The sequence below is a fragment of the Globicephala melas genome, chromosome 9, assembly GCF_963455315.2.
Source record: "Globicephala melas chromosome 9, mGloMel1.2, whole genome shotgun sequence".
Lineage (NCBI taxonomy): Eukaryota > Metazoa > Chordata > Mammalia > Artiodactyla > Delphinidae > Globicephala > Globicephala melas.
This window is the reverse complement of record NC_083322.1, coordinates 83,402,258-83,429,943: the sequence shown is the minus strand read 5'-3', so window position 1 is coordinate 83,429,943 and position 27,686 is coordinate 83,402,258. Positions and strand designations below refer to the sequence as shown.

At 35.5% G+C, this 27,686-nt stretch overlaps 1 protein-coding gene across 12 annotated transcripts in view; it reads right to left on the bottom strand.

The window, feature by feature from the left end:
• MAGI2 (membrane associated guanylate kinase, WW and PDZ domain containing 2) overlaps positions 1–27,686 on the bottom strand; it is a 1,362,215-nt gene that overhangs the window by 1,125,025 nt on the left and 209,504 nt on the right. The window lies entirely within an intron of this gene.

Below are 27,686 nucleotides of genomic sequence, written 5' to 3'. Positions count from 1 at the left end.
CCTTCAGTACACTTTGTTTCTGAAAACTATACTGGGCATTTTCATTTTTAGAATTACTGTGCTTGCATAGGTGCCAAATACTTAAAGCACCTCTAAAAATGTGGTATAAAATACTTATCAACATCTTTTGGTAGTATCTTCCCTATGTCATGTTCCCACTAGGAGAGAGAGGGAAAGCACCTACAAACAGTGAAGTGCCCCAGCATTAGTTTGATGCTCTTCTGTGGCTATCTTAAAATTCTTAATAATCTTATCTTTGAACTTGTGTTGTATAATTGAAATCTGGTGGGACAATGGAACATGGGTAGGAGCCGTTACATGTGCATGTCTGTCACCCATTCCTTGCTGCTCCACTCACACACAAGTCTCCTGATGCCCCACGATCACAGAATTCTGATGACCCTTTAGTGTTGGGGAGTTCAGCAAGACTCAAAGTGACACTATATGGCAAATGTGTTATGTCCATGGCTGAGTAAGTAAGTGTGTTGACAGCCCAGATAGGTCCTGCTTTCCATATGACTGGAACGGGCTTTGAACACAGAAAGAAGGCAATGGTGTTCTAAGAAGTATGGATCAAGGAATATTATATAGCCTTTCTTACTTGTGCTACTTTCATTTAGTAGCCAGTCACTTATGCTGAAAATGATGATATAAAAGAAAAGGGAAAGATAGGGCAACCTACAGTTCTTTTTTCTTTCAATTCTTCCTTATTCATCAAAAAGCCAAAAGTAAAGACTGTGAGTAGAATGTGCATGTATCAAGGAGTGAAATATACAATCAGCTGAGTTAATTCTGTACAGCATTTCCACTGTTCTGGTAAGAATGAAATTCATATGCACATATAAGCTACAGGATATGAATTATGTAATTTCAGTGATTATGAATATAAGTTAAATGGTTCTTTATTTGCATTTAAAACTGGTATTGCACAATGTAAAAATGAATGGTAAAATTCATGTGAATAATTAAAATTTTTAATTTAGAGCAACATTAAATAGCAAATTTAGAAAACACCACGGCAAGTCGAAAGAGGGACTGTGGAAGAAAGCGAAAAAGCATTACATTTTAGCATGTTTAAACACTATTTTCTCTGCTTTTTGAACAAGAATCCCTCAATTTTCATTTTTCAGTGGTCCTTGGGTATGACTGATGTATTTATTAGGGGATGTGTGTGTGTGTGTGTGTGTGTGTGTGTGTGTGTATCACATCATTCTCAGAAATAAAATGGCCACATTCTTTAGCGTTTTCATTACACCAGGCAGAGTCATTCTTAGGGTACTACAAATCGGCTGTTTCTCTGTACACTGGGTTGGGCGAGGAAATGGGAAAGGGCTCTGACAGTCATCAAAAATGAGTCTCACTCTTTAACTGATCAAGTGAACAAATAATTTATTTTTAGGAACTAGTGTTCTACCTAGCACAGTTATCCTGGAAGAGGTCATTTCTTTTTTTTTTTTTTCCCCTCCTACTCTGTTTTAGATTCTTTTCCCATATAGGCCATTACAGAGTATTGAGAAGAGTTCCCTGTGCTATACAGTGGGTCCTTATTAGCTATCTATTTTATACATAGTAGTATGTATACGTCAATCCCAGTCTCCCAATTTATCCCTCCCCCTACCCTGCTTTCCCCTTGGTAACCATAAGTTTGTTTTCTACACCTGTGACTCTATTTCTGTTTTGTGAATAAATTCATTTGTACCAGTTTTTTAGAGTCCACATATATGCAGTACATGATATTTGTCTTTTGCTGTCTGACTTACTTCACTCAGTATGACAATCTCTAGGTCCATCCAAGTTACTGCAAATGGTATTATTTTGTTCTTTTTTATGGCTGAGTAACATTCCATTGTATATATTTACCACAGCTTCTTTATCCATTCCTCTGTCGATGGACATTTAGGTTACTTCTATGTCCTGGCTATTGTAAATAGTGCTGCAATGAACTTGGGGTGCATGTATCATTTCAGATTATGGTTTTCTCTGGATATATGCTCAGGAGTGGGATTGCAGGATCATATGGTAGCTCTATTTTTAGTTTTCTAAGGAACCTCCCATTGTTCTCCATAGTGGCTATACCAACTTATATTCCCACCAACAGAGCAGGAGGGTTCCCTTTTCTCCACACCCTCTCCAACAAGTGAGCCATTTATCCTTTTCTTGCTGACAAGATAGGCATCAAATGCATTTATCACCTCTTTATTACTGAAAAAAATGTTGAATATCAAAAGGGGGGCAACAACTGTCTAGAGTATTCTGGTTTTACCAATTCATTTTAGATTTGTAAGAAAAACTAAAAAGTTATTATTATTATTATTATTAATATGCTTCCATCAAATTAAAGGCCCACCAAAATAGAATATACAGACCTCTTCATTTACTCTTTTTTGAGAAGCCTAGTGCTCTAACAGGAAATGTCAATTTTGTTACTTTCCAAGTTGTGAGAACTAGTTTTGTTATTTAGCAGTTATTCTCATAAGCAAGTGTAAATATAACAACTGTTTCAGAACAGGTTTGAATTTTAATGTATGCACTGGGTGTTTTAAAAGATGAAGAGTAAATTCCAATAGGAATAGACTGAAATATTTACGTAGGTTGTATTGATTACTTCTGGAATTAGAATTTTCTCTTCTACTCCAGCAGTTAAATTCCTTCACTACATTCAATCTAGCTTGAAGGTTTCTGCACCAATTCTTGTGTGCCCCATACATTTAATATTTTCTTTCATAATAAAAAAGTAGGCATTTTAAAGATAAAGTTGACATCTAGCGTTTGGGTGTTTAAGTGAAATCTTTCTTAGACATTAGGGAGTGGAAAGGAACCATATTTCTCTTATGTCTTCAGTCTGAGAACTACTTTAGAAAAGAAAATGAAACTAAACTGCACACTAAGATAACTGTTTGCTATGGTAAAGGTTATGAAAATTAATGGAAAGAATCAAAAGCCTTTTTTTTTGGCAATACGCAGGCCTCTCACTGCTGTGGCCTTTCCCGTTGCGGAGCACAGGCTCCGGATGCGCAGGCTCAGCGGCCATGGCTCACGGGCCCAGCCGCTCCGCGGCATGTGGGATCTTCCTGGACCCTGGCACGAACCCGTGTCCCCTGCATCGGCAGGCGGACTCTCAACCACTGCGCCACCAGAGAAGCCCTCAAAAGCCTTTTAATGGGACATTGATGAAAAGCATCTTATTAAATTATCAATTTATGCTATTAGCAAAAATGAAGATGTTATAACATGTTTTAAGAAGATATGCCCAAAGTTCATCTAGGAGGATATCTTAGGTGATAAGTAAAAAAGAGTCAAATATTGGAGGGCCATTGGACTTAATGACCTCTTTTAATCCTGTCTTTTATTTTATGACTCCATTACCACTTTCCTTGAAAGAATAATTAACAACTGGGAATCTGATTACTGACATTGTTCTGAGTGGGCAGGTGAGATGATATGGTCAACAAGTAATTTAAAACAATGTGGCCAGATGTTCTGCATCAACTACCAACACATTTAAGCAGATATCACTGACTAATGTGATGGTAATGAAAGCATCTCTTACAAATGAAAATCAGACTTGAACATACCCTCACATCTGTGATGTTCATTTCATCAACTGAGCTTTTAATGACAATTAACTGTGTTTTTCACATGCTGAAAACTGTTCCCTGTTATAAGGTAATAGATAATATTCCCAGAAAGCCAGAGAATGCAGAAGGAAAGCACACAAAACTTTGAAATATAAATAAAACTTTTGTGGTAAAAGTGATGTTAAAAAGGGAAATAAATACTTTTGTATTTTGGAATTAAAAGAAAACAATTTGTAATTATGTCTGTTTTGGAAATGCAAAAGTGATTCAATTAGCAACTTAAACTCCAATGAGACAAGTCTATTCTCTCTCCCTTCCGTTTCTGCTCCCAGGTTTGGTTGCTAGACCTGGAACTGAGGGTCTGCTGCCTTTTTGTTGAAAAGCAATAGAGAGTCATGACAAGCCTCTTAGATAGCCTCATCCACCAGAGGGCAGACAGCAGAAGCAAGAAGAACTACAATCCTGCAGCCTGTGGAACAAAAACCATATTCACAGAAAAACAGACAAGATGAAAAGGCAGAGGGCTATGTACCAGATGAAGGAACAAGATAAAACCCCATAAAAACAACTAAATGAAGTGGCGATAGGCAACCTTCCTGAAAAAGAATTCAGAATAATGATAGTGAAGATGATCCAGGACCTCGGAAAAACAATGGAGGCAAAGATCAAGAAGATGCAAGAAATGTTTAACAAAGACCTAGAAGAATTAAGGAACAAGCAAACAGAGATAAACAATACAATAACTGAAATGAAAACTGCACTAGAAGGAATCAATAGCAGAAAAACTGAGGCAGAAGAACGGATAAGTGACCTGGAAGACAGAATGGTGGCATTCACTGCTGAGGAACAGAATAAAGAAAAAAGAATGAAAAGAAATGAAGACACCCTAAGAGACCTCTGGGACAACATTAAATGCACCAACATTCGCATTATAGGGGTCCCAGAAGGAGAAGAGAGAGAGAAAGGACCCAAGAAAATATTTCAAGAGATTATAGTAAAAAACTTCCCTAACACGGGAAACGAAATAGCTACCCAAGTCCAGGAAGTGCAGCGAGTCCCATACAGGATAAACCCAAGGAGAAACATGCCGAGACACATAGTAATCAAATTGGCAAAAATTAAAGACAAAGAAAAATTATTGAAAGCAGCAAGGGAAAAATGACAAATAACATACAAGGGAACTCCCATAAGGTTAACAGCTGATTTCCCATCAGAAACTCTACAAGCCAGAAGGGAGTGGCATGATATACTTAAAATGATGAAAGGGAAGAACCTACAACCAAGATTACTCTACCCAGCAAGGATCTCATTCAGATTTGATGGAGAAATCAAATGCTTTACAGACAAGCAAAGGCTGAGAATTCAGCACCATCAAACCATCTCTACAACAAATGCTAAAGGAACTCCTCTAAGTGGGAAACACAAAAGAAGAAAAGGATCTACAAATACAAACCCAAAACAATTAAGAAGATGGTCATAGGAACATACATATCGATAATTACCTTAAACGAAATGGATTACATCCTCGCACCAAAGACACAGGCTTGCTGAATGGATACAAAAACAAGACCCAGATATATGCTGTCTACAAGAGACCCACTTCAGACCTAGGGACACATACAGACTGAAAGTGAGTGGATGGAAAGAGATATTCCATGCAAATGGAAATCAAAGGAAAGCTGGAGTTGCAATACTCATATCAGATAAAATAGACTTTAAAATAAAGAATGTTACAAGAGACAAGGAAGGATACTACATAACGATCAAGGGATCAATCCAAGAAGAAGATATAACAATTATAAATATATATGCACCCAACATAGGAGCAGCTCAATACATAAGGCAACTGCTAACAGCTATAAAAGAGGAAATCGACAGCAACATAATAATAGTGGGGGACTTTAACACCTCACTTACACCAATGGACAGATCATCCAAAATGAAAATAAAAAGGAAACAGAAGCTTTAAATGACACAACAGACCAGATAGATTTCATTGATATTTATAGGACATTCCATCCAAAAACAGGAGATTACACTTTCGTCTCAAGTGCACACGGAAGATTCTCCAGCATACATCACATCTTGGGTCACAAATCAAGCCTCAGTAAATTTAAGAAAATTGAAATCATATCAAGATCCTTTCTGACCACAATGCTATGAGATTGGAAATCAATTACAGGGGTAAAAAACACAAACACATAGAGGCTTAACAATACATTACTAAATAACCAAGAGATCACTGAAGAAATCAAAGAGGAAATCAAAAAATACCTAGAGATAAATGACAATGAAAACACGATGATCCAAAACCTATGGAATGCAGCAAAAGCAGTTCTAAGAGGGAAGTGTATAGCTATACAAGCCTACCTCAAGAAACAAGAAAAATCTTAAATAAACAATCTAACCTTACACGTAAAGGAACTAGAGAGAGAAAAACAAACAAAACCCAAAGTTAGCAGAAGGAAAGAAATCATAAAGATCAGAACAGAAATAAATGAAATACAAACAAAGAAAACAATAGCAAAGATCAATAAAACTAAAAGCTGGTTCTTTGAGAAGAGAAATAAAATTTATAAACCATTAGCCAGACTCATCAAGAAAAAGAGGGAAAGGACTCAAATCAATAAATTTAGAAATGAAAAAGGAGAAGTTACAACAGACACGGAAGAAATACAAAGCATCCTAAGAGACTACTACAAGCAACTCTATGCCAATAAAATCAACAACCTGGAAGAAATGGACAAATTTTTAGAAAGGTATAAGCTTCCAAGACTGAACCAGGAAGAAATAGAAAATATGAACAGGCCAATCACAAGTAATGACATTGAAACTGTGATTAAAAATCTTCCAACAAACAAAAGTCCACACCAGATGGCCTCAAAGGTGAATTCTATCAAACATTTAGAGAAGACCTAACACCCATCATTCTCAAACTCTTCCAAAAAACTGCAGAGGAAGGAACACTCCCTAACTCATTCTATGAGGTGACCATCACCCTGATACCAAAACCAGACAAAGATACTACAAAAAAAGAAAATTATAGACCAATATCACTGATGAATATAGATGCAAAAATCCTCAACAAAATACTAGCAAACAGAATCCACCACCACATTAAAAGGATCATACAGCATGATCAACTGGGATTTATCCCAGGGATGCAAGGATTATTCAATATATACAAATCAATCAATGTGATACACCATATTAACAAATTGAAGAATAAAAACCATATGATCATCTCAATAGATGTAGAAACAGCTTTTGACAAAATTCAACATCCATTTATGATAAAAACTCCAGAAAGTGGGCATAAAGGGAACCTACCTCAACAGAATAAAGGCCATATACAACAAACCCACAGCAAACATCATTCTCAATGGTGAAAAACTGAAAGCATTTCCTCTAAGATCAGGAACAAGACAAGGATGTCTACTCCCACCACTATTATTCAACATAGTTTTGGAAGTCCTAGGCATGTCAGTCAAAGAAGAAAAAGAAATACAAATCGGAAAAGAAGAAGTAAAGCTGTCACTGTTTGCAGATGGCATGATACCATACATAGAGAATCCTAAAGATGCCACCAGAAAACTACTAGAGCTAATCAATGAATTTGGTAAATTTGCAGGCTAAAAAATTAATGCACAGAAATCTCTTGCATTCCTATACACTAATGATGAAAAATCTGAAAGAGAAATTAAGGAAACACTCCCATTTACCATTGCAACAAAAAGAATAAAATACCTGGGAATAAACCTACCTAGTGAGAAAAAAGACCTGTGGTCAGAGAACGATAAGACACTGATCAAAGAAATTAAATGTGATACCAACAGATGGAGAGATATACCATGTTCTCAGATTGGAAGAATCAATATTGTGAAAATGACTGTACTACCCAGTGCAGTCTACAGATTCAATGCAATCCCTATCAAATTACAAGTTGCATTTTTTACAGAACTATAACAAAAAATGTTAAAATTTGTATGGAAACACAAAAGACCCCGAATAGCCAAGGCAGTCTTGGGGAAAAAACAGAGTTGGAGGAATCAGACTCTCTGACTTCAGACTATACTACAAAGCTACAGTAATCAAGACAATATGGTACTGGCACAAAAACAGAAATATAGATCAATGGAACAGGACAGAAAGCCCAGAGATAAACCCATGCACCTATGGTCAACTAATCTATGACAAAGGAGGCAAGGATATACAATGGAGAAAAGACAGTCTCTTCAATAAGTGGTGCTGGGAAGACTGGACACCTACATGTAAAAGAATGAAATTAGAACACTCCCTAACACCATACACAAAAATAAACTCAAAATGGATTAGAGACCTAAATGTAAGACCGGACACTATAAAACTCTTAGAGGAAAACATAGGAAGAACACTCTTTGACATAAATCACAGCAAGATCCTTTTTGATCCACCTCCTAGAGTAATGGAAATAAAAACAAAAATAAACAGATGGGACCTAATGAAACTTCAAAGCTTTTGCACAGCAGAGGAAACCATAAACAAGAGGAAAAGACAACCCTAAGAATGGGAGAAAATATTTGCAAAAGAATCAGCGGACGAAGGATTAATCTCCAAAATGTATAAACAACTCATGCAGCTCAATATTAAAAAAACAAACAACCCAATCCAAAAATGGGCAGAAGACCTAAATAGACATTTCTCCAAAGAAGATGTACAGATGGCCAAGAAGCACATGAAAAGCTGATCAACATCACTGATTATTAGAGAAATGCAAATCAAACCTACAATGAGGTATCACCTCACACCAGTTAGAATGGGATCATCAGAAAATCTACAAACAAGAAATGCTGGAGAGGGTGTGGAGAAAAGGGAACCCTCTTGCACTATCAGTGGGAATGTAAATTGATACAGTCACTATGGACAACAGTATGGAGGTTCCTTAAAAAACTAAAAATAGAATTACCATATGATCCAGCAATCCCATTACTGGCCATATACCCAGAGAAAACCGTAATTCAAAAAGACACATGCATCCCAATGTTCACTGCAGCACTATTTACAATAGCCAGGTCATGGAGGCAACCTAAATGCCTATTGACAGATGAATGGATAAAGAAGATATGGTACATATACACAATGGAATATTACTCAGCCATAAAAAGGAACAAAATTGGGTCATTTGTTGAGACGTGGATGGATCTAGAGACTGTCATACAGAGTGAAGTAAGTCAGAAAGATAAAAACAAATATCGTATATTAACGCATATATGTGGAACCTAGAAAAATGGTACAGATGAACCGGTTTGCAGGGCAGAAACTGAGACACAGATGTAGAGAAGAAACGTATGGACACCAACAGGGGAAAGCCGCAGGGGGGTGGTGGTGGTGGTGTGATGAATTGGCCAATTGGGATTGACATTTATACACTGATGTGTATAAAATTGATGACTAATAAGAACCTGCTGTATAAAAAAAAAAAAGAGAGTCACACTCTAATCCTTCAGGGGTACTGCTCTGGCCATTCACAGTGTTGACCATTTCTCCCTTAAGAGTTCTTTCTAGAAAAGGCATACTAAATTAATATCTACTTCCTCAACCAGCATCAGCATGTAACCAAACTTTTTTAATGTGCAAAAGATCAGAACATGAAATTGAAAAATTTATAAAAATAATATTGTCACATATTCCTTACTTTTAAAAACATTTAATGAAGTAATACATGTGCATAGTTTAAAAAAGAAATCAAAGGGCACCTGCCTTCCGAGGTTTCAATCATCTAAAATGATTTTTAACTTATGGCATTTACCTCATATTTTTCAAAGTTCTAATCCTGCTATTTGTTTATTTTAAGGTACTATGTAGTGGCTGTCTTTTATGCAAATTTATCTTCTTAACTTCATCCTATTTGCTTAGCAATCACACACACGTACTTTCTCCTGTCTTCTTGGTATAATGGAATCATCATTTTTAGTCAATATTCAATGTTTACATCACTATGACTGTTGTTCAGTATAAAGCCAAATGAAGTGTTTTTATAGTTACTTTCCCATAAACCTGTCACTACTTTTTTTAATTTGCATTATTTTCTCTAACCCAATCCTTGTTTATTTTTTCCTCAATTTCCATCAGGTTTGGTATGTTTCTATCAGAAATTTTTCACTTACTCCAAAGCCCCATGTCATGTGATAGATTCATTTCCTCGTTTTTCATTTCCTTCCTCTCCCTGCTAGAGCCTCTAGACCAGCTGCCTCCTTGGACTTCATTTTGCTACTTGCCAGAGAAGTGATTTTTGACTGACTCACCAGTTAAGTGAGTTTGTTATTATGTCAGATCTAACTGTGCCTGAAATAAGAAATCATTGAAATGAGACTGTAAAGACTATAAGCTTAAGAAAGTAGGTCAAAGTAATTTCTCATAAAAAGAAAGAAGATGTCTAATCACTCAATCACCACCAAGCACAGAGCTTCACATTTTCAGGAAAGTCATAATCAACACTCACACCAAGTCCAGTTCTGCTCATTGATGCAAGTTCCCTGAGTCAACTGAACTAAATTTCTCTCTTTTTAAAAGGATATCTCAGCACTCATCTGGCTGTCTGGACCAGCCAGATGTAAGGTTAATTCTGCAGTCTGGATTGGAATTTCAGAACGAGGGCTCTGAATGATACACCAGTGCTGCCATTTGCATAGGTTTCCTCTCTTGTCCTTTTCATTGGTCTCCCTATTGCACTTTTTGCAGTGATTTACACATTAAGCCTGATGCTATACAAAACAACATGCTCTTCAATAGGCATTATTGTTCTCACTGCACTTCTCATTTGCTTGTCACCTTGGCAACCTGGCATGGTATCTGTCTTTTTATTAAGATATTGACCCCAATGGAATAGGAAAGAAGAGTGAAAATGTTTAATCACACTCTGCTTTCTTTGCTTAATATCTGTTGCTTAAAAAATAAGATGTAAAATAGATGAAGAACAATTCCATCCCTCAGGCACAGAGGCTACCAGCTTTTCGGGGACCTACTTTTCTAGGAAATGTTAAAGAATTGGAAGTAAGAAAAACAAGATTTATTGTCTCTGAAATACAGAAAGTAAAAAGTTCAAATTAATAAATGCTTAAATATCCAGAAAATGTAACACTAGTTAATTATGAAATTAAATGAATTATTTAATAAATTATTGAATTTAAATACAAACTTCATTAAATTTGAAAGATTTTGTAGAAGTTAGATGTTTTCACTTCCCAAGAATTTCCAAATATGCATACTAATTCCAACAACAGTAATAATATTGATAGCAGCTACATTTTGGGAGGGATGGTTTTCTAACTATTTTGAAAAACTTCAAACATAAAAAAACTTGAAAGAATTCTGCAAAGACTATTTCTATACCTTCTACTAAGATTACACATGCTAACCTCTTAAGGACATTTAAAGCTCTTTATAAGCTCAGTTATCGTTCACACTAATTCTCTAACGTAGTCCAATTAGCATCATCAATTTACAGTTCAGGCATCTGAGGCACCCCTTGTTTTGAGTCACAGAGCTGGTAAACGATCGGCCTGGGATTCAAATCCAGAGATCACGTAAGAGACAAAGCTTATTAAGAAGCCATGCAAGAAATCATTCCCCTTTTAAATAAATTATACAGATAAGTCCTTTATAAATTATTTTACATCAAAATTATATTTAATGTAGGATGTAGGTGTGTTTTAATATGGTTTAGGATGCAAAATCTCTAAATGTAATAGTGTCTAGAAAGCTTTTTTAAAGTTTTTGGACAAGTAGATGGCAGGTCAGAAACAGATGTCCTTGGCAGTGCAGCCAGGGGAGAGAAGAGGAAGTTAAGCAAGATATACAAAGATCTTGGACTCATTCCTGCATCTGCAAAGGATGGAAGAGGAAAGTGGAAGTTTCTTTTTTTTCCATGGTGTCTAAATACTTTTCAGCAAGCTTTCCATGCCACACTCTGGATTTTCTGCAAATCTACTAACATATCACTAATTCTTAGGCTATAGAATCATGAGTCTTGTTCCTTAATTGACAGACAAGAAGTTGATATTCCTGATCCAACCATGATTTCAGTTTCTCTCGTTTGTGGCTGTCAATGTCAGTACTACTAAGTACACTCCAGTAGTGTCCTGGCATAGCAGGAAACTCTCTGGTCCAGATTCAGACAACTAAGTTCCAGTCTTGGCTTTACCTTTAGTTAATCCTGCTTAAAAGTTTTTATTCATGAGTGTCCTCTATTATATTTTTCAGTTCTAATTTTCTATGATTCATTTTTGGAACATATATGAACTGGACCATTTTGAAAAGTTTTAGTCCACGCTTAATTTCCTTATATGCAACATGAAGTTGCCAAAAGAATATCATGTTCCCTTTCAGCTGTTCAAAGCACTTTCAAATCTATCAATACATCTCATTTTACCAACTTCACAGTCCTGTGAAAGTATTATCTCCACTGGACCAGTGAGAATACTGAGGCACTGTGACATCAGGTATTAAAGAGCAAGTTGGTAACAGAGAAAAGACTAAAACCCAATCCTCTGACTCCCAGCTCCTTCCAATCCAACAGGCAGAGTGACTTCTGTAGCTTCATTTACCTCTATTTTTCCTGAGAAATTCTATTTTTTTTCCAGTATTGGTGTTGATAATAGGCAAAATGGAAGGGGACTAGTAAAATATAATTTGAGAGCCTTCTAGCAAGGGCCCTTTGCCCAAAAGTAGTACTCCTTACTTTTTTGTTATAGGCCTTAAAATGCCAGAAGTCCATATATCTGTTAAGGTCCTAGACAGAGCTTGCTGTCTAAAACACAATGCAATCAAAGTGCTCCCAGAGGTGGTGTATTTTAAGCAGAAACTGGCTCTTTGTTTCTGCAGGGAGGCAGGTATAACTGACCATTTTTAAACTTCTGGGGAAGGGTTTCAGAAAAGCATCCTGGGGTGATGAGAAGGGATGACAACCTGAGGGAGGTGTCAGGAGTTGAAAGAAAATGTGATCACACTAAAGGTAAAAAGACAAAACTAGACTTTGCTTACTTCACCATTTTGCCTGGGGCTAGTTTTGATTTGTTCTCTGCCCTTCAGCACTTGCCCTTCCCAACCTTGAAACTTTATGAGGATTTTAAGTGACTATTAGAAATATGAAAGTGATGAATTTCAAGGTCTGAGCCAATAAAGTTTCTCTAATTATGGTTAAAGTATCTGCCTCTATTGTCCTTCAATCTACTCTTTCATTGGAGCTGCATTTTCCAAGTATGTCCCACTAATTGTGGTTCTAAAGAAGTGAACAAAGCTGGGATCTGTAGTCATAAAATTTCAGAAATGCTGGCTAAGATATTTAACCCCAAGAGATTAACAGCACATAGTTGCACATTACAAGTTCTGAGAAGTCTGGATTTAACTCACTGCTCCCCAAATTTATTTGCCCATAAAATATTTTTTAAAATATTAGCATTCTATAAAATACTTCGGGAGAATGATGCCTTAGTGTACTATCTGCATAATAAGAATAGAATACTTTAAATTTTTCGTCTATGTTTAGCTGACACTTAATTGTGCTTCAGTTTTCCATAAAAATCATAACATCCATTTTCTTCTACAAAATTGGGCTCATGTGATACACATTACTCTGATCCTCCTTCCTGTTGTAACTGCGTTTTTTTTTTTTTTAATCTATACTGTTTGCATATTCTCTTGTGATTTCATCTAGATCCATGTCTTTAGGTACCATTTTATAAGCTGATTATTGCCGACACGTATTTCCAGCTCTGAGCATTCCCCTGTAGACTCACAAATACAACCATCTACTTGACATCTTCACGTGGCTCTCTAATAGACACTTGAAATAAAACATGTCCGAAACAGAAATCTTGATTCTCCACATAATCCTTACCCTAAACTTTGTGTCCTAAATCTTTTCATTTTAGTACACAGCACATACAATTTTTCTAAACCTAAAATGGGTCCTTAATTGGTCTCTTCTCTTCATCTCCACTGATGAAAATCATCAACAAATCTAGCATCTCTATTTCTAATCATCTCCAGTGATTCCGCACTCGTCCACTCACCATCATCTCTCTTAGACAATGGCTATAGATCACTAACTGTTAGTTCTGCCTTTCTTTAACCCACATTTCTTTAACATTTTCCCACAGAATAGATTGTTTTTTAAAGACATAACGTAGAACATATTTTCCTGTTCTATTTCAAACTCTCCAATGGCTTCCCATGCTACTTAGGAGCAAAGTCAAATTCCTTACCATAATGTCCTGCTTCATCAGATCCCTCCCCCCCACCCCCAACCTTACCTTTTAATCCTTCCTCCTCTCTAGTATTCAAGTATGCCAACAAATAGTCAGTTCTATAATAACTTCATTAGAGAGATGGAAAATGGCAAAGAAAATAATTCTTGCCATTTGTTTTTAACATGGTACCATCAGTGGCTTCAGTACCTGCTACACAAAGATGACTCCTGACAATTAGGCATTCATTCCTGAAAAAAAATTCTGTAGAACATTCTGTTGTACCGTATTTATATTTTTGACTTCCATAGTTCTAACATAAAGCAAGGGAAGATAAAACCAAACAAAACCAACCCATCAATCAACAAGCATTTTAAAAATATTTAAGCTGCCACGAATATAAAGTACACACATACAAAAACGTCTCTTAAATCTACAACCAGCATCTTAAATTAATTTTAATTCATTACCGAAACAAATATTTGTTGCAAAATATTTAAGGGATTTGTAAAAACTTAATTATATGAGAAACTATCAAAATATAAACTTATTTTTATATAGGTAATAAGAATGCCACTTATGTCCTTCCACTCTCTCCTTTACAATCTAGCAACACCAAAATGCTCATGGTCCTTTAAAAACACCACGACATCCCAAACCTCTTGACCTTTGTGCTTGTTATTTTCTCTGCCCCAGTGTCCAACAGGTAGCCACCTGGGATAGACAATCTTCAGGGTTTATCATATCCTGTGCTCTCTGCTCTCTGGTAACCCCATACTCTCCTGAACAATGAACAACTCTCTTCTCTATACTACTGTGAACAACTCTCTTCTCTATACTACTGTGAACACAACACCATGTAATACATATTTCTAAGAAAGTACACTGTACGTAGTATTATTTTTTATAACAGTAAAAGTTATTTATTTAAAATTTATTTCCTTCACAAGACTGTCAGTTTCTTGACTTCATGAACGATGTCAGATTCATCTTTGAATTTTCATAGCTTATCCTAGTACCTCAACAGACTAGATGGCTGGGTTGCTGAACTGAACCATACTTTCTTATTTATTGATAGGCATACAGTATACTTTTTCTTTTGCTTCAGTTTCATGGGTACAATTGATAACATAAAAGACAAAAGACAAATAAAAGAAATTAAAACCTGAACCATATAAATTCCAATTAGCCAGTTTTCATATTTTCTAATTTATGAAGCTCTTTCTATTTTTGATTTCACATTCTGTTAAATACAATTGTTAAATTTTCCTGTTGTCATGGAACGTCTCAGTTCTCCTTTTAAATAAATATCTATGAAAAGAAGATAGGTGAGTATGATGAAATCAATTGATAGCAGACTTTTTTTAAACACATAAAAAGAGTTATATAAATGTTTTTACATTAAGACCTTAGTGACCAATAATAGCTTAACATGTTCACCTGAGTGTTAACAAGAATAGTAACTAAATAGAATAGTCATCTTATTAGTGAATGTCAAGCATCAACTGGGGTAGGTATTTTTGCATGGGAATGTCCCAGTATGCTAAAATGTCATGACACATGCCATAACTCTACTTGGAATACAGTCACATTTCATTCTACTGCAAGCTCTATCTTATCCCATTTTTTTCTATCCTTTCATATAGTCTGATTTGGGATGCACTTCCCGTGTATAATAGTGTATAATAAATTACATAGAAAAAGTTAGCATTAGATATTCTCTTTCCCTCTTATTTCTATATAACAGATTAATCACTCTCTCTTTAACAGTTTACTTCTCATCAGCACCATTTATCTTCCACTACTTCTACTGTGGAATACATCTTTGCTCACATGCAGTGAGTTTGTTTTAGCTGGAAAGCCACTCATTAACTCCACAAGTAACCATAAGGATGTTCACAACAGCATTATGTATGCTACTGAAAAAAAATGGAAAACAACCCAAATACTTTATAGTGGGAGGCTGGGTAAGTCACTTGTGGTACATGATGTGGAAGAAAACATATTGACTTATTTGTGATCTACTGTTAAGTGGGAAAAAAGGCAGGATGCAAAATATGGGGTGTGGTGACTATATCTATCAATACCTTTTTATATCTATCTATCTATCTATCTATCTATCTATCTACTTACCTACCTATCTATCTATAATATAGCTATCATTTACCTACCATCTATCTATATATTTTTAAGACATACACAAGCTTTTAACAGTAACTTTTCTGGAAGGTAAGATTACAGGCAATTTCTCTACAAATGACCCACATGGATGGACCTAGAGACTGTCATACAGAGTGAAGTAAGCCAGAAAGAGAAAAACAAATATCATATATTAACGCCTATTTGTGGAATCTAGAAAAACGGTACAGATGAACCGGTTTGCAAGGCAGAAACAGACACACAGGTGTAGAGAACAAACGTATGGACACCAAGGGGGGAAAGGGGCAGGGGATGAATTGGGAGATTGGGATTAACATATATACACTAAAATGTATAAAATAGATAACTAATGAGAACCTGCTGTATAGCACAGGGAACTCCACTTCACTGTACAGTAGAAACTAATACAACATTGTAAAACAACTATATCCCAATAAAAAAAAAAGGGGGTAAAAGAATGTGGTAGGACCCTGAATCATCATAAGGTTTATATCTTGCCAAATAGATTGTATATATTATAATAAAGCCTCCAATATGCTCACCAAAAACAAAAAAAAATTACAGGCAATTTATATTTTCTAATCTTCCTCATGTCTTATTTATTCCCTAACTTTCTGCAGTTAGAGTGCATATTTTTTTACATTTGAAAGAATATAATTAATTTTTTTAAATGGCTCAAGTTTTCAGACTGGGTTCATAGGAGAATCCTTGGGGCTATTATCCAACTTAGATAACGAAAGGAAAGTAGCTGAGTGAAAGGTCATGGATACTCTTTTGGAGTGTGTTCAGTTCGGACCAACAGTAGTGAACACTTGGAAACAAACAAAATGCTTGTGCATAGTAAAATTTTCAAACAGAAGAGGCGGTAGTAGCTAAGCTATTGTGAGGATTGCGCCCCCTGCATTGCTTTGATGGGGGGAATGAGGGTGATAGGGTGGGTGAGTGGGATTGGCATGGCAATTTTTGGGATCCTCTGCTTCCCTGACTACTACTATTCAAATATTGCAGCTGAGGTTGTGCCATTTTCTTTGCTTTATTGCTGACAGTGTCCTTGTTGTTGTTTTAAAACTTTTTTTGGTAATTTTTTTAAGTTTGGGAGAAAGTGATTCAATTATATACCTTCACTCCAACATATAAACCTAGAAGTCCCTTAGCATACTTTCGTCAAGTATAAAAAAATGTGTTTAAAATGTATACACTTCTATTGTGTGTGTGTATACATTTTACAGTATGACTCAGCCAATTACTACACACACACACTATTATCCTGACACCACATATACCTGCTGCTGCCCAGTGGACTTGAGGACACAGGGAGGGGGGAGGGGGAAGCTGGGGGTAAGTGAGAGTAGCATAGACATATATATACACTACCAAATGTAAAACAGTGAGAAGCAGCAGCACAGCACAGGGAGATCAGCTCGGTACTTTGCGACCACCTAGAGGGGTGGGATAAGGAGGGAGGGAGGGAGGTTCAAGAGGGAGGAGATATGAAGATATTTGTACGCATATGGCTGTTTCACTTTGTTGTACAACAGAAACTAACACAGCAATGTGAAGCAATTATATTCCAATAAAGATGTATTAAAAAAAATGTTCACGGAGAACTATTTTCTGTTCCCTATATGTTCATTCCTTTCTGGAGTTTATCCCGAGAATAGAAAGTAATATTTCTCTGTGGTTTATTCAGCTTCCTCAAAAACATTTTCTTCTGCTTTGACAAAAACTAACAAGGGTGATAAGGTCATACAGTCCACTAAAATGATAAGAGAGGAAACATGGAAATCTAAAGTAAATTTTGTAAGGAAATCATATTTTTGTATGCAAAACAGTACAATTAAAGCTATTCTTGCAGTTCTAACTCTTAAGACCCAAAGCACAATATAAATGTTTTATAAAGAAATTTAATACACTTTAAATACATTCTCTGAGCAGATATTCATAAAACATTTCATGGCAGTAACTTACCTCAACTCCATTTTATTGTTCTTCCAATAATTCTGCTTCTGGTTTGATACTTTCTCCTTTCATTACATGACTTGAACGAGTCTCTTGATGGACAGTTTCATCACTATTTTAAATGGTTTTACTTGGTTGCTACAGCACCTAAACCAAGGACGTGACCTTTCCCCATTAGGCTCTTAAAGAACTGCGTTTCTCTCTTTCTCTGTGTGTATATAATATTTACTTATTTATGTTTGTATACATGTACATATGTTAATAAATTTCCCCCTGCTCCTTTAGAAGCATGTTCTTTTCTCCCTGTAAGACTGTTGCTGTATTCAAGTGAAGAATGTTAGACGCGAGAGGGAAGGGATGTGGGGATATATGTATACGTATAGCTGATTCACTTTGTTATACAGCAGAAACTAACACAACTTTGAAAAGCAATTATACCCCAATAAAGATGTTTTAAAAAGAAAAAAAGAATGTTAGAACAGAATGGTGTAGTAAGAGACAATTTCTTTGCATCCTCGGAATTTTTTTCCTCATCAACCAATAAACAATGGCAGGAATATAATCTAATATTTACATTTAGTCAATAATTTTTAATTCTTATAGAATAGTGTATTAACTATTATTAATTTGTTAGAAACATCATTGGTAATTAACAAATAAAAGCATGTAAGGCCAGCTTGTGTTAGATTATCATCAGTTTTTCTTTTCAATATATTGAAATTTTAATTTGATACTAAGAAACACATTAGGAAAAAAAAAGTTTACCCTTTTGACTTTGAATGTTAAGCTCTGATCTCTTTTTTGGTCACCGATTTTTAGATCTGAGAAAAGGAGTAAAATGAGAATGACATTGATTTCAAGTAAGATGAATCTTGGTAAAGAATGAAAAGATCAAATATTTTCTTAAAAAAAATTTGGAATCTGTGAGATGAATGGCCTTACTTAAAACATTATTAACCTCAGTGAATGTAGTAGCTTTAGCTAATATGCTGATTTTAACAAATGAAAAATTACTATGAATTCTACGCTTTAGGCCCTATCACATATTCATTTCCACTTTTTATTCTTCTAGAAGGGGGTGACGCAAGCCACAACTACTGAAGCCCATGCGCCTAGAGCCTGTACCCTACAAGAGAAGCCACTGCAATGAGAAGCCGGCGCACTGCAACAAAGAGTAGTCCCTGCTCGCTGCAACTAGAGAAAGCCCACACGCAGCAATAAAGATCCAACGCAGCCAAAAATAAAATAAAATTTAAAAATTATTAAAAAAATTAATTAGAAGGGGGTGAGAAGAAGAAAAAGAAGAAGGAGAAGGAGGAGAATCATAACTACTTGTGTTATTTTTCAGCATTTGCTCTGCGGTAGGTATTGTTCTAAGCTTTCATGTAACTGCTGCGCATTTAAACCTATGACCAATCCTATGGAGAAAATATTATAATCATCATTCTACGGATGAGGAAACTGAGGCACAGATAAGTATCTTGTCTATGGTTCAAAGCAAAGAAGCAGGAGAGCTGGAATGCAAACCAGCCAGAGTGGTTCCAGACTGTAACAACTTCATCATTGGAATAGGAAGGAGAGTGCTTAGGAGATCATCTGGATCTTTGTTTGGACCAGACTTCATTTTAACTAGCTGTGCTACCTTGAGCATATTACCGTCACTATGCTTCAATTTCCTTTCTAAAATGGGGATAATAATGCCTATCTCATAGGGTGTGCTGAGAAGTGAATGAAATTTTGGATGTAAAGTAGGGAAAATAGTGCTTGGGACATGATAAGCAGTCAATAAACAGTAGTTGTTATTATTTATTTCCTCTCCTACTATGATAAATATTCTCCTGTGAAAAGGACTGCATAATTATGATTTTCAACAGCTTTGCTATGAACAACATGAATGAATATTAGGCTTCTGATTTGAAAAAAATGGTCTTGTTTTGGTCTCATCACTGAAAAGGTACATAACTTTTGTCAGAGACTAGAACTGCAATCTGCAACCAACGTAACAAAAAGAACACTGCACTAATATGCATGAGGAATGATGGACTCTCTGCTATAGAAGTTTCTGAAGTTGATCATTAAGCTTTAATATACACCTTGAACCAGAGATATTCTGTAATTCCTCTGAGATTCCAGGTTACTTTGTATATAACCTTATTATAATGTTTCATACATTACACTGTAAAGACCCCATGGCAATATCTCTAACCAGTGGCTTTATTCCTAGCACCACATATGGCACCTAGCCAGAGAAGAGATTCAACAAACATTTGGTGACTGCATATATCACATAATGTTGAGAATAATTCTGAAGGCTTTAGGGACTGATGCTTTCAGTTTGGAGACTAACTCGGCCCCTCTCTAGCTATGTAACCTTCATTGGTTATTTAATCTGAACCTCAGTTTCTTTCTCTGTAAAACAGGATTAATTAGAAGAACTTCTCTGTAGGATTGTTGTGAGCATTAATGAAAGTGATACATGTAAAATGTTTGGTATTATATCTTACACATGGTGAGCGCTCCACACGTTTTCCCTCCCTCCCAATTATAATAAATGTAAAAGAGTAGAATAAAGCATCTACATTTTATCACTCTGTGTTGCAAGATACTACCCTGTGAAATATTTGGATGCAAAATATCCAGTTCACTGAACATGCTGTTTGCCATTATAAAGACTGCTTTAAATAGCATCTTTATATAAAGTATAAGTGAATATAAATTGATGAGACCGACAGTACATAATATCAAATTTTAAGCATATGCATATACAATGTTTAAGGGCCTTTACCTATGTTATTCCATTTAGTACATGTAATGTGTAAAATTACATAACTAATAGTACTTTCTAGGTTATTTTTTAGATATTCTTGATAAAGGAGGATGAGGTCTGTGTTCATGGAGAAATGTAAGTAAAGGAACCTAGTACATGCACCAAAGAATATCACCAATAGCATTTATTTTTGAAATTCTAATTCTAATACTATGATAACGAATGTATTAAATGAGTTAATATTTGTATAATACTTAGAACAGTGCCTGATACACTGTGTTTAATATTTATTATTATTAAGCTTGCCAAAAGCAATGCTTCTAGTTAAGAAGCATAGATAGCTAATGTTTTCTCACAAATTAGAATTTTTCACTTTATAAGAAAGAACCACAAACAAAACTAAATAAAGGTAGGCTTTTTCTTACAGGAAACAAGTGATAAAAAGAATATAAACAATCTAATTATTAATGGAGCAGCTACTGGTTCTGCCAAGAGCTCACTTAAATGATCCCATTAGCTTCTGAAAACATTATATTTGGCATTTAGCTTTCCTTTTACTTCATAGAACTTAGACTTTTTAAATAGATAATGAAATCACTTTCAATTAGTATCAAGAATTGTTACAAAGTGGCCCCTATGCTCTTGATTGATTGCATTCTATACTTTGCCACTATTCTTTCTTCACTGCAAAATTTTTTTAACCTTTTCCTATTTATTCTTTTATAATTACTGGTTTTATTTGAATTTTATTTTATTTTATTTTTAATACAGTAGGTTCTTATTATCTATTTTATACATATTAATGTATATACGTCAATCCCAATCTCCCAATTCATCCCACCACCACCACCACCTGCCCCCACCCCCACTTTCCCCCCTTGTTGCCCATACGTTTGTTCTCTACATCTGTGTCTCTATTTCTGCCTTGCAAACCGGTTCATCCGTACCATTTTTCTAGATTCCACATATATGCGTTAATATACGATATTTGTTTTTCTCTTTCTGACTTAGTTCACTCTGTATGACAGTCTCTAGGTCCATCCACGTCTCTACAAATGACCCAATTTCATTCCTTTTTATGGATGAGTAACTGCATTCTGTATTTTGTCAGTATTCTTTCTTCAGTGCAAATTTTAAATTTGGTTATAAAAAGTAAAGACGTGTTTACCTTTTAAGACGTCTCAGGGAAAACGAATGACAAATGAATGAGACACAGATTGAAGGCTTTAGCACTCATTTTTAGAATGTTTTACATTTCAGTGCCTTCACATTGGCAAAGCTTAATTCAAGATAATTTTACATTTTTCCTTGTGTTCAGTTTATGAGAATCTCAATAGTCACCTCCATAGGCTATTCAGACACCAGAAATCTTGGAATTTTTAACTGCAGGGCTTCTAACTCTAAAAACATTTGGCGCCTAAATTTATATTTTTCAATGTCTACACTTTCCTATACAAGAATTATGAGATTGATGGAAATTTTGGGGTTCATAAATATTGAACAGAACTATTTGTCTTATCTTATCTTCAGAACACTCACAAGGATTTTTTAAAAAGAAGCAATTAATAGTGCTTGTATAACCTAAAGTGCCTCCCTTTATCTGCTTCTGCATTCTCCTCTCCTTAGCTTCCCAGTGCTAATGGCAGTGTCCCTTTTGCCAGAGATTAAATTCAAAAACTAAACCAGCATATTCACAGCACCTGTTTTGAACTCACATTTGTGTCTCTTTCTATCCCATCCCTATTGTGGTGGTGATGTGGTGGGCTGGGCAGGGAGAGCAGGGAGGTGGTGGGTGTATGTCCTTCATAAGTCACTACCTTAGTCCAGCAGAGCTGGGCTCATCTGACACACTGTGAGTTGACTACCTCATAGACAGGCTTAGTCAATGAATGTAATACATGAAAAGCTGATCGCTGGACAGAAAAAAATATGGCAATATTTCATGCAAAACTGATGTTACAGTGAAGTCAGTTCTCCATTTACCATCATTCAAGTTTCTAATGACCCAGACACATAAACAATAACCTCTCTAGTCCTCCCTTACTAACACACACACACACACACACCACACACTCTCACTCAGAAACCCAGCATCCTCAATGCTGCTTCCATGGTAACCATTGTAGAATGAAAGATTGGGCTTTTAGAGAACCTCTTGAGAGCTGATCCTATAGCTGAAGTTCAGAGCTGCCTAAACAAGTCTAGATGACCCTGAAACAACTTTCACCATGCTGCCGAGAGAGGTCATTTCATGATGCCAAATTATTTGAAAATTTACCAGGTTGAAATTTGTGTGTGTCAACAGCATCCTCTCATTAAAATACCTGAAAAATTCTGGACATGGTACATAATTAATAGCTATTCACGCACACGATAGTGTGAATTATTTCTTTACAGACACTGCTTTTCTTCTAAGATTCACCTGAGAAAGAAGGCTCACCTGAAGAGACCTAAGCTTTGACTGAGTGTAAGGTAATAGGAGGCATGGAACCTGAGGTTATCCTGGAGCTGAAAGTTCCCCAGTGAATGGTGAATTCTGGAGAAAGCTGTAAGGAACCCAGGAGGAAGAGGGTCAGGACACGCATCTGCAGGTAAAAGTATTTCCACATAGCCTGGAAGATTCATGTGGAATTACTAGTTTTAGATTTAGAGACCTGATGAAGATAAATATTAGATTTGATTTCAACATTTAATATTAATTTAATACCATATCAATACTTTTTTAAAAATTGCAGACTGTAGAAACTTAGACTTGGTAGAGCCACTTGGTAGCTCAGCGAGATTACGGAGCTAAGGGTCCACTATAAATTAAAACAAAATCATTGAAAGTTTTTGATCTTAAGCATCTTAACTAAACGTTCTCTTAGCTATTACCTTATCAACTTCTAATAAAAAACAGTGTTTTAAAATGATTTCCCTCATTAGATATGAATTCTGAGAAACCAAAATTAATTTGTAAATTTTCTTTGGCTTTTAAGATTTTTTTGGGGGGAGCAATGAAGTGGAGAAAGGTGATTTTTCTTCCCTCATTCTAATTATCAGTTTAAGAATTAAAAATACAGACAGGCACAGCATGTGCCTAAATTATAAAATGGCTACTTTTTAATCATGAATAATTTCTATAACTTCTCAAATGACAGAGTGGATTTAATTATTTTTAAATTAGAAAATAATTTCTATGTATTACTCTTTATAAGAAATGTGGATTGTTAAAAAGTGTTACACCACCTATGCCTAGGGAGAGCTGACATTTATGAAGCACCTGCCATTTGCCAAGCCCTGTGCTATGTTATTTCACTTAACAGTCACAGCACATGTATGGAACAGGCGTATAGCAGGAAACCAGGGACACGGAAGGGTTTGTGGTGGATAATGCACAGCTGTACATTTGTGCTGCCACTGTTGTCACTTTACATCAAGGGCTACTTGAGGCAGGAACTAAATGACTTAACATCATTTTTACTGTTCCTTGAGTGAAACTGATAATTGATTCCAATGAATAGTATTGATGATGAAGGTCATGTTAATAATGGTCAAGTAAAAAATATGAAGAGATACTCAGACTACAGCTTTCATCATAGGCTCTCAAAGTTCTTTACATAAACAATCTTCAAAATGTACTATCCCCGTATTGCAGTGCAGTGAGAGTTAGCAAGAAATGAGGAAACTAGTAACAAAAGAAAAAAAGAAAACAGTAAGTATCATGCAAGTGGTGAAGGAAAGTATTTAAAAACCCTTCAAGGTTAACTTAGTTCATTAAAATGACATATTATTTTGAAATTAAATAATTGTTCTAAATGGAGGAGAGACAACAACTCATTAAGATCAATTCTACTGAAACTCATATATTTATATTATTTAAAACATATAGTCTTCATAAATGAAGCCTCCTAATCTATGAATGCACACACATACACACAATACACAATATAAAAAAATAATAATATACATCTGAACAGTTTGCTCCTCAGATTGCCTCCCAGAGAAAAGCCTAGTACCATGTCATTGAGTTACTCAAGCTTCTCAGGTTGAGTCATTAATGTGTTGGATTAAATGGATCCTGAACCATGAAATGCATGTCAGGTCATCTTTCATTTGCTCCTCAAGGAATCTCTGCCTTGATATGCTTTGACAGAAGAGGAAAATAAAAACACTCTATGTGTAGGCTTGCTGTCCTATTTTCAACTCCTAGGGAGGCAGTTATATAAACAGCAGTCTCTCTGCCCCTTCCTAAGACTGGCACTTGCTTAAAGGGGAAGACTTGAAATAAACTGCAGCTCTATGCCAAGTCCTATGGTAACACCAGGATGGGAAAACGAAGTTGATGACATGTCTAAGATTAACTTACAGCAAATTTTACAACACTATTCTGTGGTGGGTCAGAAACTATTTTAGAAACTTATGCATTGAGTTCCATACCTACACCTTACATGGCATCTACGACCACAAACAATTAATCTAGAAAATTATTGATAATAATAAGTCAAACTCAAATGTAAAGATAATTGGGAAAAATAAATCAGGATGATAAAACATCATTCACTAGGTTATACTGAAAACAGACAATATATCTACTCAGGATTAATTAACAATGAAGGCAATTAGAAGAAAAAGTACTGAGTTGGATTCAAAGACACAAACTCTCTGTTTTTTCATCTTTAAAAGAGGGACAGGTACAATCAATCCCTAGGTTTCTTTCCAAGCTAACCCTTCTTGTTGTCTGTCTGATAGCATGGGAAATAAAATCCACCAGAGACCAGAACAATGTGCTAAGTGTCCTAAGAGAAGACTTTGTGGAGAGAATAGAATTTGAGCTGCTTTCCGAAGCACAGAAAATATTTATGTAGGTGGACTGTGGAGACAGAAAAGCAAGTAAGGTGTTAGGGGTGAGTCTGGCATGGAAGGAACCATGCTTTTTAAGACTAAAAAGCAAATTTTTTAGGCAGCACAATCATACTGTGGAAGGCTTGAATTCAAGCCTAATCATATGGTTTTTGTTCTGATTTTTTTCTCTACGAGTAATGATGAGCCATTGAAAGTTTAATGCACAGTGGTTTTTAAATAGGTATTTTATGAAGCTTAATTCTGTAGCAGTTTTAGAATGGATCAAAGTAGGCAAGACAAGAGTAAGATTCCAGGCATAAATGGCTAAGGTCTGGATTGGGTTATTAGCAGTGGAAATACAAAGGACAAATTGATAGAGTTACTTCAAAGGAAAAATTCCATTTGGCAGAATGTGAGAAATAAAGGCACACTAATGGTTCCATATCAAGTACATTTTTTCCCCAGTGTTCAAAATTAAAAACAGTATCTCTGCTAAAGTTCTACTGATGAGAACAGGACAACTATTAAATATAAAGTGGTCCACCCACTTTTCAAGAGAGTGTAATATGAAACTGTGAATGAATTGAAGCTATCAAGTGTAACATGCAAAAAAACAGGCAGTCTTGTTTCAAAAACAGTTCACTTGAAGATATGCAAACCAAACAAATTAATATCCAGAGGAAAAGACAAACTTCTTTTGTAACCTCATATTGAACAGCAAGGTACACAATGGCCTGAATTCACTGAACTCTTTACTCATCTAAAAAATATTTTGGTAGCAAGTGTCAACATTACTTGAAATCCAGAATTTAACAATATGAAAGCAACAATATATTTGAAAGGTCAGAATGGTTTTCAAATGGAGTAACATTTTGCTAAAGTATTTATAAACTCTGAAGAAGTAAAAATAGAGAATCACTGAGTCATACATTTAGAAAGGTCAAGGATGATAAATTATATTATAGAAGATTTTATTAAGACATCTAGTTTAACCTCTTCTTGCAATACAATAATTTATTTTAAATCATTCCTGACAGCTGGTCATAAAGATTCTGCATAATGAAAACCAGTCTCTTCCACTGGACAACTCTAATAACTAGGTCCACTTTATTTTCTCCCAAAACTGTCTCCCTCAACATCTGTTTTATGGTCCATTCTGATGTTGGGAAAAACTTAAAATAAGATTATTCATCCTAATACATGATAGTCCTTCCCATATTCTAAACTTGTCTTTACTAAGGATTGTGTCAGAGTAAACATCCCAGTCTCATTTATTATAATGAAAAATATTTCACTGTAAATCTTTCCATGAGAAAGCAAAACCAAAGAAAGAGGGAGAATGTATGTCTGTACTTTATAAGCTTCATGTATTTTTTCTCATTTAATTTTCATCAGAACAAATGATGGATCCCGGTTCTCATTTTTAAATGGATTTTTTAAAAGTATTGTCATAAGTTCACGAGCAATCTTTGGAATTTATTTGAACACTTGATTTTTTCTTTGATTTTTTTAGTTACTCCAGCTTAACGTCCAACTTAACAATTAACATTTCATTGTGTATATCTATACACACAATTATATATATCGTGTAACTCTAGGGAGGAAACATTTAGTAACCACCAGCAATACTTTAGGGACATGTTATATGCTGTTTCATTCAATCCTCCTAATATTCCTATGAGGTAGACACTATGATCTAAAGTTTACAGATAAGGAATTTGAGTCCAAAATTTATCATAGATTTTCACAGTAATATGATTATCATAGTAATAAGTGGTAGCTCTGATATGCACAGTTTACTGATTTCAAAACCTCTGCTCTTTCCATTATAGCAAATGCAGATGAAAATGGCATCTACCTCATAGAGGTAGGAGAATTAAACAAGTTGTTGGTCCCTAGTGCCAGTGCTTGACAGTCTTAAGAAAGTACCTGCTTACCTCTGCACGGTGAAGTTTTTCTTCCCAGTGAAATCTACTTAGCCCAGACCATGATCCTAGGGAGTGGGATATTTAATTCTTTATAAAGTGTTATCAGTAAACATGTTTTTTCACGTGCACAGTACCCTGGGATTGTAATACTGAAAGTCTTGGGTATGCTCTGCCAGGAATCAGTACTACTGTAGGATCATGGACTAATAATAGAACCCTAAAATGTTCGGCCTCATCTCTACCC